Source organism: Diceros bicornis, chromosome 8, assembly GCF_020826845.1.
Source record: "Diceros bicornis minor isolate mBicDic1 chromosome 8, mDicBic1.mat.cur, whole genome shotgun sequence".
Lineage (NCBI taxonomy): Eukaryota > Metazoa > Chordata > Mammalia > Perissodactyla > Rhinocerotidae > Diceros > Diceros bicornis.
Genome location: NC_080747.1, coordinates 79,511,991 through 79,525,836, shown reverse-complemented (window position 1 = coordinate 79,525,836; position 13,846 = coordinate 79,511,991). Strand labels below are relative to the sequence as shown.

The 13,846-nt window shown below is 35.8% G+C and overlaps 1 long non-coding RNA gene across 2 annotated transcripts in view; it reads right to left on the bottom strand.

Moving 5' to 3' along the window:
* Window positions 1–214: 214 nt before the first annotated feature.
* Window positions 215–13,846, bottom strand: part of LOC131409803 (uncharacterized) — a 31,004-nt gene continuing 17,372 nt past the window's right edge. The window contains exons 2-4 of one of the 2 annotated variants that reach the window (XR_009221020.1): window positions 12,634–12,725; window positions 6,459–6,580; window positions 215–2,696 (exon numbers count right to left, since the gene is read on the bottom strand). This is a non-coding gene — a long non-coding RNA (uncharacterized LOC131409803). The remainder of the gene's footprint in view (window positions 2,697–6,458; window positions 6,581–12,633; window positions 12,726–13,846) is intronic. The other variant, XR_009221021.1, reaches the window with a different exon arrangement.

The following is a 13,846-nucleotide window of genomic DNA, read 5'->3' as shown; positions in this document are numbered from 1 at the left end:
TCGCCTTGTCTTTGTAACTTAGTTCCATCACTTGGCCCCTGCGAGCCTGGTATCCCATTATCCCCATGCATTTAGAGATCCCCGTTTGATGGTAGCATTATCCCCCATAATTTCTGACCTACATAGAAGAATGACCACAGAACTCTTCAGGGATGTTGGGGCTCCCCCTCATAAATTTATTTGTCACATTTTTTGTGAAAGATGTGTCCTATGGACCCTCCTGGGATGACTGAGCTGGTCTTAATATGATAAATTTACCCTAATATTCCAGTCTCTCTAAATCTTTGGACATCTTCCTCTATAGTATACCAAGACAGTTCTGAAATGTCAACTTCATTAGTGTAGGCCACCTTAGGGTTTACGTTTCAGACAATCAAGCAAAATAGTTGTGAGAGCCCTTTCTAACCCCTTCAGTCAAGCACTGAATCCAGAATCTCTGCTTAGTGGGCCTGTATCAATAAATTTGGCCTGATCTAACTTTATATTCTTTCTACCATTACCCCACACCCTTAAAATCCATTCTTACACATATTCCTCAGATTTCTGTATATATATATATGGAAAATAATCATGCAGTCCTTCTGGTGTATAGGGCCCCTTTTCATGGGTCACACTTTGTACCTTACCTTTTGGGGCCTGCTAAAAATTGATTCTAGTTATAGGCTGAGTCTATACTAGTCTAGTCTAGTTAGAGGCCTAGAAACAAAGAGGGATGGCTGGGGTATATCCTTCCTGAGCAGCATCAGCAGTGCCCTGCAGGGCAGCTACCTTGGGAAGACCATTACAGGTTCTGCAGGCAAAGCAAGACTCACTTCTTCAGGCAGGAGTGGAAAGTCTGCGTCTACCGTCAGAGAGGAATTTAGGGGTTTGTCTTTCCTAGCTTCATTGGGATCTACATCTATGTCCCCATTTGAATTTTCAGGATCCCATTCCTTCCCAACCAATGCCCTCATGTTAACAGAAGATAACCTGGGAGGTAGGAAATTCAATTTGTATTGTAATCCCACCATTCACAGGATGAGACTGACTTTTTCCCCCCAGCTTTATTGAGATATAATTGACATATAACATCGTGTAAGCTTAAGGTGTACAACATGTTGATTTGATACAGTTATACATTGCAAAATGATGCTCTCCATAGCATTTGCTAACACTTCCATCCCATCACATAATTACCATTTCTTTTTTGTGGTGAGAACATTTAAGATCTACGTTCTTAGCAACATTCAAGTATATAATACTGTATTATTAGCTATAATCACCATACCGTATATTAGATCCTCAGAATTTGTTAATCTTATAGCTGGAAATTTTTACCCTTTGACCAATATCTCCCCATTTCTCCCACCCCACAACCCCCAGTAACCACCACTCTATTGTCTGTTTCTCTGAGATTCTGACTTTTGTTTTCAGAAATCTCAACTTTGTGGCAACAGGAAATAAAGGTTTCTTCCAAGGCAGATATAGAGGCTTTCAAGTCATTTATCAGCTTGAGAGGGAATTTGAAGCCCTGAGATCATCCTTTCCTTTCCCCACTTTCTCCAGCATAGTCAGGAGAAATATCATTATTCTTCTTAGTTTGACTAAAATATTCGAAAGTATCAAATACATGGTCATCTAGGACTTTCCCTTCTATATGTATCTGATTAAGAGTATGCAAAGGTGTCTATTTCTATTGCCACATCATGCCATGGACTACCAGTACCCTCTTTACCGCTGCAAATACAGTTTTTAGTCTCTATAAATCTAAGCAGATTAAAGAAGCAATTCAACAAAACCCAGAACCACTTCAGAGAGCTCATCCTTACCACACTGTTCCTCTGGAACCACTACTCTTACTGAATCTGCATGAGTTAGGTTCAACAAGAGAAATAAAACTAGTAGGAGCTATATATTAAGAGATTTGTGGAAAGGAATGGGCTTATACAATTGTGGGGGCTTGTAAGGCCAGTCTAACGTCCCTAGGGCTAGCCATCAGCAGGGCAGGCTGGAGCTCTCAGGAGTGAACTGAAGCTGGAACTCATAGGCAGAATTTTTTCTTCAGGGAAGCCTCTGTTCTGTTTTTAAGGCTGTTTAACTAATTAATTTATGCCTACTCAGATTATTTTAAATAATCTCTTTTACTTCAAGTCACTGATTATGGACATAATCACATCTATAAAATATCCTCACAGTAATGACAAGTGTTTGATTGAGTAACTGGAGACTATAGCCTACTCCAGTTAACACATAAACTGTCCATCATAATAGAGAAACAGTTTATTATTTTGAAAACTAGTAAATAGGGGAAAATAATCAAGCATTAATACTTCTCTTTCTTTAAGAACTATTCCACTAGATAGGCAAAAAATAGATGCATGGAAATGTGTCTTCATAAAAGTATACCAACCAGTAATGGAAAAGAAATGATAGAAGAGAATATCACCATTTAGGGCCCCAATGAGTTAATGGATCTAGGCACTGAGCATAAATAAAATGAGGGAAAACCAGACATTATTTTTTCCTGATGAAAGAGCACACCACCATTTATAACTGTGCCAAAGACCTGAACCTGAGCCTGATCAGGCCTCTACAGTCAGCTGCCAATATGCTGAAAACACAAAGGACAAATTTTGCTGCATTGTCCATATAAAATCAGCCAAATCCAGACTGGGAAATTCTTCATATCAAATAGTCCAGGTTCATCAATAGATAAACTGTAAAGAAATTAAAAGAATATATAAGGGGATATGTGATAAAATTAATCTTAAAAACTGTATCTTTTTTTTAAGGACAAAAGTACAGTATCTAGGTATGCACACTCGGGTGATAATCTGAAAAACAGCTGTTTACATGACAGATTGTTCTGTAGTCACATAGAATATTAACCTTAATGTCATACATTTTCATAACTCTTCTAACAGGAACTAATTCTTCTCCTGTTTGTTAGTTGAAATCCATGTTAATTAGGCTGTCTTACCACATGGATTCTCGATAATGAGGGAAACAGCAGCATGTATGTTATTATTAGGTCCTAGGAAATCTCATAGTTTTGATATCTATTGTTTTGGGATGTTCAACACCCATTCTACCCTCTTTTCTTGTAAAGCAGAATCAATCACCTTTGTGGAACTTGTTCCTTGTCTTAAAATGGAGCTGACACTACCACTCCCCATTTGTACCTTTCTGGCTATTATACGGGTGTGGCAAATCAGAGTTTACCAACTCTATGTCACAGTAACCGATACAGGAGAGGGAAGGGGATCCATTTATTCAATAAATATTTGTGACAAAATTAGACCAATCAGAGCTCTTCCAAGGGCATTTTTCATTGCAATACAATGTCCCTTTCACACTGGCACTGGTAAGCTGTTAGGACGTGAGCCTGGTTCTGTCAGCAGGCTTTCCATCAATCATATGGATGGAGAATTTGAGTATGAGAGAAACATGCCTTGACATCGTCAATTTCATGAATCCAGCAGTGCCTGAAGCCCTGGACTGCAGACTTCCCAGTTACATAAGCCAGAAAATTTTCTGTAATTTTTAAATTTGGTTTCCATTACTTGTAACTTAAGGACTTTTCACAGCCAGCCCTGGTGGTCTACTGGTTAAGATTCAGTGCTCTCACTGCCTCGGCCCAGGTTCGTTTCCTGGTCATGGAACCACACCATCTGTCTGTCAGTTGTCATACTGTGGCAGTAGCTCACATACGACTAGGATACACAGCCATGCACTGAAGCTTAAAAAAAAAAGATTTCTTAATAATATATTGAGAATATTTGAAGATTTCCAAAAAATAAAACAGCAAGGGGACTGTAAGCCTGTGTCTTTGGTAAAGACTACGGGAAATGGATTTTACGTGATGCGAGAAAATAGAGTTGTAAGGAGATTTGAGAAAATATCTTCATATCGTAGCATATAAATGTGCTTGTAAAAATGTGTTTTATTTTCTCAGACTTTTGTCTGGTAAGATGTTTACAGTCAATGAAATGTGTTAAGATTCTACATTGAACACACTGAAGTGACTTACCCAAGTTTACAGAATGGCAGGACCTGTTCTATGCCTCTGCAAATAAATCACATTAGCTCTCAGACAGAAAAGAAGAGGGAACCAACCATTTTCAATGTGTAGTACAATCAATCCAGAAAAATATCCATTTAAGCTTCCAATTAATCTTTTCTCGGTCACCTTAAAAATCACTTATCAAATATAGTTTTTAAAATAAATACTGTATTGTGATCCTATGTATATAAATATGTCTGAAAAATTTATTTAAAACCTTTAAAGACATCTCAAAATTGCTAAATGATAAAGAAAAGGTAAAATATTTTATAAGTTTATGCTAAAATTAGAGCTTTTCACTAATTTTATTTAAGAGAGTTTATTCACCAGTCTTATTCCACAGAGGCAATGCATTTTGAATTTTAAATTTTTGCATGGTAAATTATAAGATTTGTTTTTAAAAGGAAAACAAAAATATTTATATTTAAAAAAATATTTCTTTAAATCTGCACTATTCCTCTTTTGCATGTCAAAATAGCTGTAACTCAGAGGTAAAGTAATAAATAAATATTGATAAAGCATTTATTAATATATAAAACTATGGTAATTCCAGAAGGCCTGCTTTTGTAAGCACTCTAATACATGGACAATTTCCAAGAAGTGTTCTGAAGTCTAATAATTATCATCCCAGATGCCGGATTGTGTCTGCGTGGGATGAGCTGAATATGCTGTCACATCCGACAGAGTTGCCAATATTAAACCAACTGTGACTACTCTCTGTACACTTCTCTCTCTGGGGCATTAAAAAACTCTTAATTAGCTTTTGTTTCCAAGCAGGGCTTCATTTTTCATGTTATTACTTCATTTTGCTAGGATTATTAGATCCAAATTGACCTTTGACATTTCATCTATTACAATAAGTGCATATATTTATGCAATATTTAAATTCAAGTTGTTAACCTAAGATAAAATCAGAGGTTCGTTAAAAACAAAAATGTTCCTTTAATACTGAAACATGAATTTGTTATATGCAATTCAGAATCATGATGAGATATGATAAATTTGTCAAAAACAGCAAACCTATTCTTAAAGACTTGTTGATGACTTAAAAATGTTAAAAATACATACAAATGGAAGAGAAGGTGGATATGAAATTATGAACCTATGCTGCTGATACGATTCTTGCATAAATTCTATACTACCACAATGGCAAAAAAAAAATCTGAAGTAAGAATATGTTCTACTTATTCTAGAGAAAATTTAGAAAAATTGCCATATGATGTACTCCCAAGTGCTTTCAGTTCCCAAGGGGAAAATATTACACCGGTGCAAAATATTCAGGTATTGTTCCAAGCCTAGTATTTTTGAACAACTTCATCTAAATGCATTTTTATTATACAGTGTCAATTTCAACTTATGTGAAATTTGTCATACAATAAATTTCAATGTGGGTATGTATCTTCACTTAGAGTTCAGGGTCAGTTAAAATATGTCAGCAAAATCAACTGCCTATGAAAGTAAAGAGCCAATTGTCATTTACCGTTACAGATACTAATAGTGTGTTTAACAAGTAACAATATGCGTCCTCCTTTTAGCAGAGATGCTGCTTACTAATGACATCTCATTGCTGCACACAGCAGGGACTCTCATTCTATTTGGGCATAATGACTGAGCTGACATCAGTTTTTAAGAATGTATGTTATCATTATTCATTACAGTACTGCACTGAAGCTTCTCTGGGAGGCAATAAAGAACAAAATGTATGTTTTAAAGACCCTCATTTTTCCCCTAAATGCTTGAATTAAACTGCAGTCTGCGGTGTTCAGAGAACTGAGTTATGTCTTGAAGAAATGCTTCTCTCGGAGTACATCACGCCTGGAGATTGAGCTCTGATTAGCCTCTGAGTTTTCTAATACAGTCTATTGATTTTCTGCTACTGTAGCTGCCATTGGACTTCGTGTGCTGGCACAGGGGTTCTATCTTTTGCATGAGAGAATGATGAATGGTTGTCTGCAAGGCTCCAAGCACATACTTATTTCCTCTTCAATAAAGACAACCGTCAATATCATTTAAGCCGAGAAAAACAGTGAGGAAGCCAGCACGCTTACGGAATAATTTGGGTTTTCTTCATATTCATTGTTGATTCTAACTACTAAACTGTACATGTTCTACAAAAAGCTAGCAGTCTTATTTAGTACTCTTAAATTCCCTCACTCTCATAGTGGGGAAAGAATAAATTTTGTATTAAAGATAAAAATGCATCTTTTATGAAAGTATATTATGAAAACAATTTAATTTTTACTTTTGATTGGCCACAACATTGATTTAAAATGCAAACAGACTAAGACTAAGAAACAAACCAATACTCTGAACCCATTTTTTAAAGATTCTTACTATAAATGAATGTACAAAATCATAATCACCTGGAACTTCCCAAACGTTACACTAAAAAAGGGTCATTTCAATGTCAACTCACACTGATGTTTTTTTCCTTCAGTAAGGATACCAGATCGTCTTAGATCAAGTTCACTACAAGCAGAGTCTGAGAAATGGATTCTTGCGCAAGTGATGCATTGAAAAGGTGGTCTGGGATGACACCTGTAGCAAGTGAGGCAAGCAGAGGACGTCAGGGAAAAGCCAGGCGCTGATGTGGGTGCAGGTGAAGTCTGGCCTCAGGCTCATTTCACAGGGAATCCTGGAGTGGGAATAGTCCCACTCATTGTCCCACCTTGAAGAAGGACTCGGCCTTTTTTTCACCCTTGTCAGTAAGTCATTGGTCACAGACTGCCTGGGAGGTGGAAGGGGAGCATAATTTCCTAGACATTTCTGTGCTAGGCGGTTCCCATCAGCTGAGGGTGAATCCTCAGGGTAAAGGGCAGCTGTGAGCTGCTAGCAGCCAGCACTACAGCAGCTGGGAGATGGGTGGATCAGCCCCCTGTTGGGAGCTGAGCAGGGCAAGAGCCGTGCCTGCTATACAGGTCAAATTCACATTCACCATTCTGGTCTGATTTGCTCCCACATAGACATGCAAAGATTGAACATACCACCCATTCTGTTTTAAATGGGGATCTGCAGAACCGATGTACAGTTGGCTTACCAAAGCAAGGGTGATTTGAAATTGTTGTTTAGCATGCAAATTGACCAGCTAAAACCAAAAAACAAGAAGAAAAAAATTTGTTTTGCAATTTATGGATGAAAATCCCAGGGTATTCTGCATTAATTGAATCCACAGTTTTACACCTGTTTCAAACTTTTTGTAATTTGAATATTCAGAAAACTACAAATATAAAATGATATGATTGGGTTCCTGTTAATTTTTGCTTTTCCAAAGAACTCCCACAAAATGCATTGTACTGCTGTTTAATTATTGCATGGGAAAACAGATTATAAAATGATCTACTTCTATTTTTCTCAATTTCATTTAAGAGATGAAAAAGATTAAAAAATAGCCTAATGGCTCAAAACGAAGTAGTAAGTATGACAGTAACTGAAATCTAATTGCACTTAAAATTCTACCAAATTATTTGTGGAACAATGACTTTCATAGCTTCTAAATGTTGGAACAATCATTCTTTTTTTTTTTTTTTTGTGAGGATGATCAGCCCTGAGCTAACATCCATGCTAATCCTCCTCTCTTTTTGCTGAGGAAGACCAGCTGTGAGCTAACATCTACAGCCAATCCTCCTCCTTTTTTTTCCCCCAAAGCCCCAGCAGATAGTTGTATGTCATAGTTGCTCATCCTTCTAGTTGCTGTATGTGGGACGCAGCCTCAGCATGGCCGGAGAAGCGGTGCATCAGTGCGCGCCCGGTATGCGAACCAGGGCCGCCAGTAGCGGAGCGCAAGCACTTAACTGCTAAGCCACGGGGCCGGCCCTGGAACAATCATTCTATATCATAGTCCTTAAATGGTACATGAATCTGGGTTTTCCCAAATGCAAAGTCATCCTCAGAATAAGGAACTATATTCTACAGAAGAGGTAGAGAACTCCTTTTAAAGCAATTCAGATATGGAGTTTTAAATGCATACATATTTATTTAGAAGAATTGTTTTGCTTCACGGAGAATTACTTTTATTGAAAATCTAACCTCATATCATTTTTTTTCAATAACTTGTGTTTTTAGTTTTCTTCTTTTCTTTTCACCTATAAAAATGTTTGGTGTTTGCTCACTTTTCAAATTACTAGAGTAAGGTTTTTGTATATGATAATTAAAAATGTTATTGGTGTCAAAGACTCTGACCTGCAGATACCAGACTATGAAATTATTGGCTATTGTAAATGATAGATTCTGGAGTGATTTCAAGTCACAACAGGCTACTGGATGAGCTTGTGCCTTTAGATCTTTCTTCAAGCAGACAACTCAAGTGTATAAATTAATATCAATCCAGTTTTGTCTTGGCACCATGGTATTTATTCTACACAGGAATCTCTAATATTGATTACAAGTCATATGAAATTAGACTGATATGCTTCCTTCCATCTTCTTTCCAAAAATTATGCCAGAAATTCAAGGTTAATGGAACAAGCTTATTATAATACACTTCTTCTGGGCATTCCTTTGACTTTAGTTAAGTAATTGAGGAAATTAGACAGGTGATACATGCATACACATCCTCAGGCTGAGTCTATGTGAAATTACAAGAGTAGGTGAAGAGGAAAAGTTCTGGCCAGATCATATCACCCTACACTATGCTATAGCCTTTATATTTAAAACAGATCTTTCAGTGACACTGAGAAAGCATTCATCGAAACTTTGACTTCACTTCCTAGTTGAAAAAGAAAGGACAACATATGCTAAACATATGCTAACTGACTGTTAAGTCTAACAAACTTTAATGTGGTAGACTATCAGTCAATTCACTCCTTGTCAGTTAGTAGAACCATATTAGCAGAGTAGCATATTGTATTTTGTGAATTCTTAAAGAATCAATGCAAACTTGATAGAAAAGTAATATTCATCCATTGCTAATTAAGATCAACTGTACTTTGCAACTGGGGAACAAGTTAGTGATATTAACCAATTGAGCAAGGAATATCCATTTTCACTGGTACAAACTGGGGCCACTTGCAAACTTGGTCAAGTCACTTAAACTTAATATGCCCTAGTTACCTCATATTTAATATAAAGATAACAACAGTACACTCCACTTGAAGATAATAGATGTAAAATACTTAAAAGAGTATGTGGCACATATAGGTATTAGCTATTAATATTCAGCAACTCCACTTTTAGTAATAATCATAAGAAAATTATTAAGGATATATGCAAACATTGTTCTGCAAAGATGTTTACTATTATATTATTTGATATAGTGGAAAAAAGGTAAATAATCTTCAGGTCATAATATTGGGGTTTGAATGATTGAGCTAAATCCTTAAGATGGAACCCTATACAGCCATGTAAAATGGCATCATAGAAATGTAATCATTGATACAAAATATGTTAACATTATATCACTGAGATAAATCAGGTTAAAAATAGTAATATTAAATATGACTTTAATTTTATTAAAATTTAAAATAAATGCATACAGATACCCCACCAATTCTGATAGTGTAAACACAATGTTAAGATTGAATATCTCAGAATGTAGATGTATGGGTAATTTTACCTTTTTAATTTTATCATATTATACTCTCTGGATGTTTTTAAAGAAACAAGAAATTCTTTTTAAGAAAAGAGGAAATTAATTTAAAGGTTTAAAAACTCCCAAAATGTATAAAACATCAGTTTCTAAGCTGCTAAGTGATCTTGTAGAGTTACACCTCTAAATAGTACATTTTTTATGTAAATGATGTTCACCCAGCAAAACTTGTGCTACTTCTATATGAGGAAATGGTTTCCACAGAAAGCCTTCTGTTTTTAAATGTAATAAATGCAAAACTCTATAGGAGATATTTTCCACATTATTAGCCTAAGATAATAATGGGAAATTATTGACTGACTACACTTATGTCTTGAAGCTATAAAAATACCTCGCTTACATTACATTCAGCAACTAGAAAAACAGAAACCTGATAAAGCCTTTAGCTGAGACTAATAAAAACAGCCCCCATTATGTGGCCTATAGTGCTCAGTAAGATGGTCTTTTCTTGGCAGAATGAACAATGAACTTCAAGAACACTTGAACTACTTTTTTCAAAACTTACAGACATACATCTTTGATGATTAACTCCTGAATTTTTCATGCACTCTTTTCAATACTATAAGAGAATATTGTTTTACAAGAAATAGTTTTATTGCTTATAGAAAAATGTTGTAATGTGTCTAGTGGTGAGGATTTAAGCATATATACATAACATTACTAGAATACATTGAAAAGGCAATTAATACTTCATGAAGTCAAAAGTGTACTTGGCAGAGAAAACTTGTAGCATGCCTAAAGGTTAATTATAGGGAAGGCTATTAAAAGAGATGATTTCACCTTGAAACACAGAAAAGGAGAGGAAATCTATCTGTGAGAAATGTGATAAAATTTCCCAGCATGCCACCTCAGAAAGAGCACTAGTTGACGTGATTAGCCCTTGTCTGAAGCAAGGGTTAATAATCTTAGCTTCATCTATTATTTCTTTCATTCATTCATTCACTTAGTTATAGTAGACTATTGCCAGATTAAAAAAAAAAAAAAAACCAGCTCAATGATAACTAGAATCAAAAAACTTACACCATGTCACCAGAAGTTGCTGCTTAATCTTCAGAATACTATAGATTTTGGCAGCAAAGAGCACCTATGTTTTAGTTTCCTTAGAAATGAAATTGGATAAAGCCAATAAAAGGGGGAGGGGTGGTGAAACTAAAAAGCCAATGACCACTGATTGATTTAAAGGAAAATTTGATTCTGCTGAACACGCAAATATCAGGTAATTTCTTGAAATTTAAAACTTTTCCCACCTTAGTTTCTTCCCCTCCCCCTCCTCAGGAACCCTGAATATGGCCAGCCAGCTGACAAATGCACACAGTACTTTTAGATGCCAAATACCTGGAAGCACATGTCAGGCATGATTATCAACAGCCTGTGCTACACGCCAATTTACCCCTCAGGGGCTCTGGGATTGTGTACATGTTGCTAGTCCACAGTGCCAACAAACCATGTGTAGCACACAAACAGAAGCGCAGCCCTTCTCAGGTCTAATCACACGTTTCAGTACCCGACTTTGTTTTTTGTTTATATACCTTATATTTCAGAAATAGGTTTATATTTATCAAAGGAAAAAATAAAAAAGATAAGGAGGCTGGGTCTGATCATATATCATTCTGGGACTAATTCCCAGAAATTATATCCTGAAACTGAAAATCTGCTCCACAAGCTATAATTTCCAGACAGTCAAATAGGCAAAATATCAGCTTGTTATTCATTCACTTATTAACAAGCAGATCAGGAACATCCCTACCCATCTTTTAATAATTATCATCTAATATTTACTTGCCTGCTCATTGCCTTCCTACCCAAACATAAGCCTTCTTTCACACAAGCACAAAAATCTGGAAAACTCTCCTCTGGAATAAGTGCTTCTGTTAATGAATGAATAATTCATGAACTAATACCGTCTTCACAAAATTTTTTAAACACTGGACAATATTATGAATGTTTTCCCACCACCACCTACTCTAGCTTTCAAAACTCGTATTTTATGTTTTGCTAAATTTGCAAATTATGTAAGTATAATGGGTTTCACTTTATGGATTTACATTTATGACAGTTAAACCTCTCAGTTATCAACTTATTTGTAAATCCTCACATTAAAATTTCTATTTTAGTTTACAGAGTCTGAAATTAAGTGGTTGAAATGGAAATAAACTAGTTGATTTCTTCCGAACTATTTACAATAGATCTTTACTCATTTCACTTTAACATCAAGAAATCTAATAAAGAATGGCTAAGCTTAAAAACAATCAACCAAACAATTAGCAATCTATTTCTCACTTTATTATTACTCCTTTATTCTATCAATTTAGCTTTCTCACTTTTCATGGAACTGACCTTGAGTTATTTACTAACTTCTATTAGCTTCAAATTCTTCATTTGTTGAGTGGAGTATGTAATAGAGTTGTTGGAAGACTAAAGTAGATAAGATATGTGAACCAGCAAGCACGCTGCAGACTCAATCAATGCTGGCCAACATCTGTGATTTCTCCTCTTCTTCACATCAACCCTATCTCCCCCTCCCTGAAACATACAGCCCTAGATGCAATGTTGCCGCGTGTGAGTGTGTGTGTGTGTGTGTGTGTGTGTATTTTCAGTCTGGGTTTTTGTACTTTTCTCCAGATTCATCTTCCTGAATATTAGTCAATGGGGACTGATTAATATACTGTCACACTGAATAAAGAAATCCTGTCTTAGAGATTGGATTGGTGGTTACCAGAGGGGAAGGGGGGAGGGAGGAGGGTAAAAGGGATAATTCGGCACATGTGTGTGGTGATGGGTTGTAATTAGTATTTGGGTGGTGAACATGATGTAATCTATGCAGAAATAGAAGTATAATGATGTACACCCGAAATTTATACAATGTTATAAACCAATGTTACTGCAATAAACAAAAAATTAAAAAAAAAAAGAAATCCTGTCTTAAAATATTTGTTTAACTAATATAATTGAAAATTATTCTTATATATGTAATTCACTATTTTTTTTTTCTTGGTGTCTCACTTACCTTGTGACTAACTGTAAATAACCAGATGGGCTTTGTTTAAATATAAACAACTTCAAATGCTTCTCTCTCCATGGCTCAAAAGTTCCTGGCACCTATGGGAAATGACACATTGAAGAGATAATAGACAAAGTTTTTACTCTTTATCTAGGTGATGTTAAAGGTGTCTGTAAGGGAACTTGAGCTATCTAAACCATTGTGCAACTATAAAAGATAACCCCCACCTCAAAGGCTAGGACTCAGCATTCTTTCCTTAAATGAAAGTCAAGATTAAAATGAGGTCATATCAGGAGTTTACAAGAAAAAAACAATAATAACTAATTTCAAGTCTCTCTCAGTGTCACATTTTCTCCTGAGATAAGTGGAATGGGGGCATAAGAATTAGCTCATAATCATTAGCTGTGTAATTCTGGAGAATTGACTGAAACTCCTTGACTTATTACATTTCTCTTCTTACATTTCATAGAACTCCAGTTTCCGATTCTGCAGTTTGGGGTAAGAATAAGGTATGATGCTTGAGGTTTTATGATTATTAAATAAAATGATGTTCAAGCACTTGGAAGATTATCAGTATGCAATAAATGTTAAATGTCAGTAATGGGAAAAATACAAAAATAACACAAAAAAATATCTAGTACCATGGAATTAAGGAGAATAGTGTAGTAGTGTAGATACAGGATTATTCTGACACTCTAAAAAGTGCTTCAGGAAAAGGCCTGCAAAAATTTTCATGTATTTGTCCATTTTTTGTTTTTTTTTTCTTTTGAGGAAGATTGGCCCTGAGCTAACATCTGTTGCCAATCTTCCTCCTTTTTTCCTCCCCAGAGCCCCAGTAGATAGTTGTATGTCACAGTTGTACATCCTTCTAGTTGCTTTATGTGGGATGCCCTTTCAGCATGGCTTGATGAGCGGTGCATAGGTCCACGTCCAGAGTCCAAACCAGCAAACCCCAGGCCACTGAAGCGGAGCACGCAAACTCAACCACTACACCACCAGGCCAGCCCCCATTTTTTGTTTTTTAAATATTGATTGAATAGTCAGAAATTTTAAGAAACAATTTTTATTGAATATACGCTGCATTTGATATGTATATAATATTGTTTGATTTCCTGTGAAGAATGACAAAAATTTCCCTGTTGATCCAAGGAAAAGTGTTGCACTGCCTGAACAGAGCTACACCCTCCTCTGAGTATATAGGTTCAGGATATTAATGATT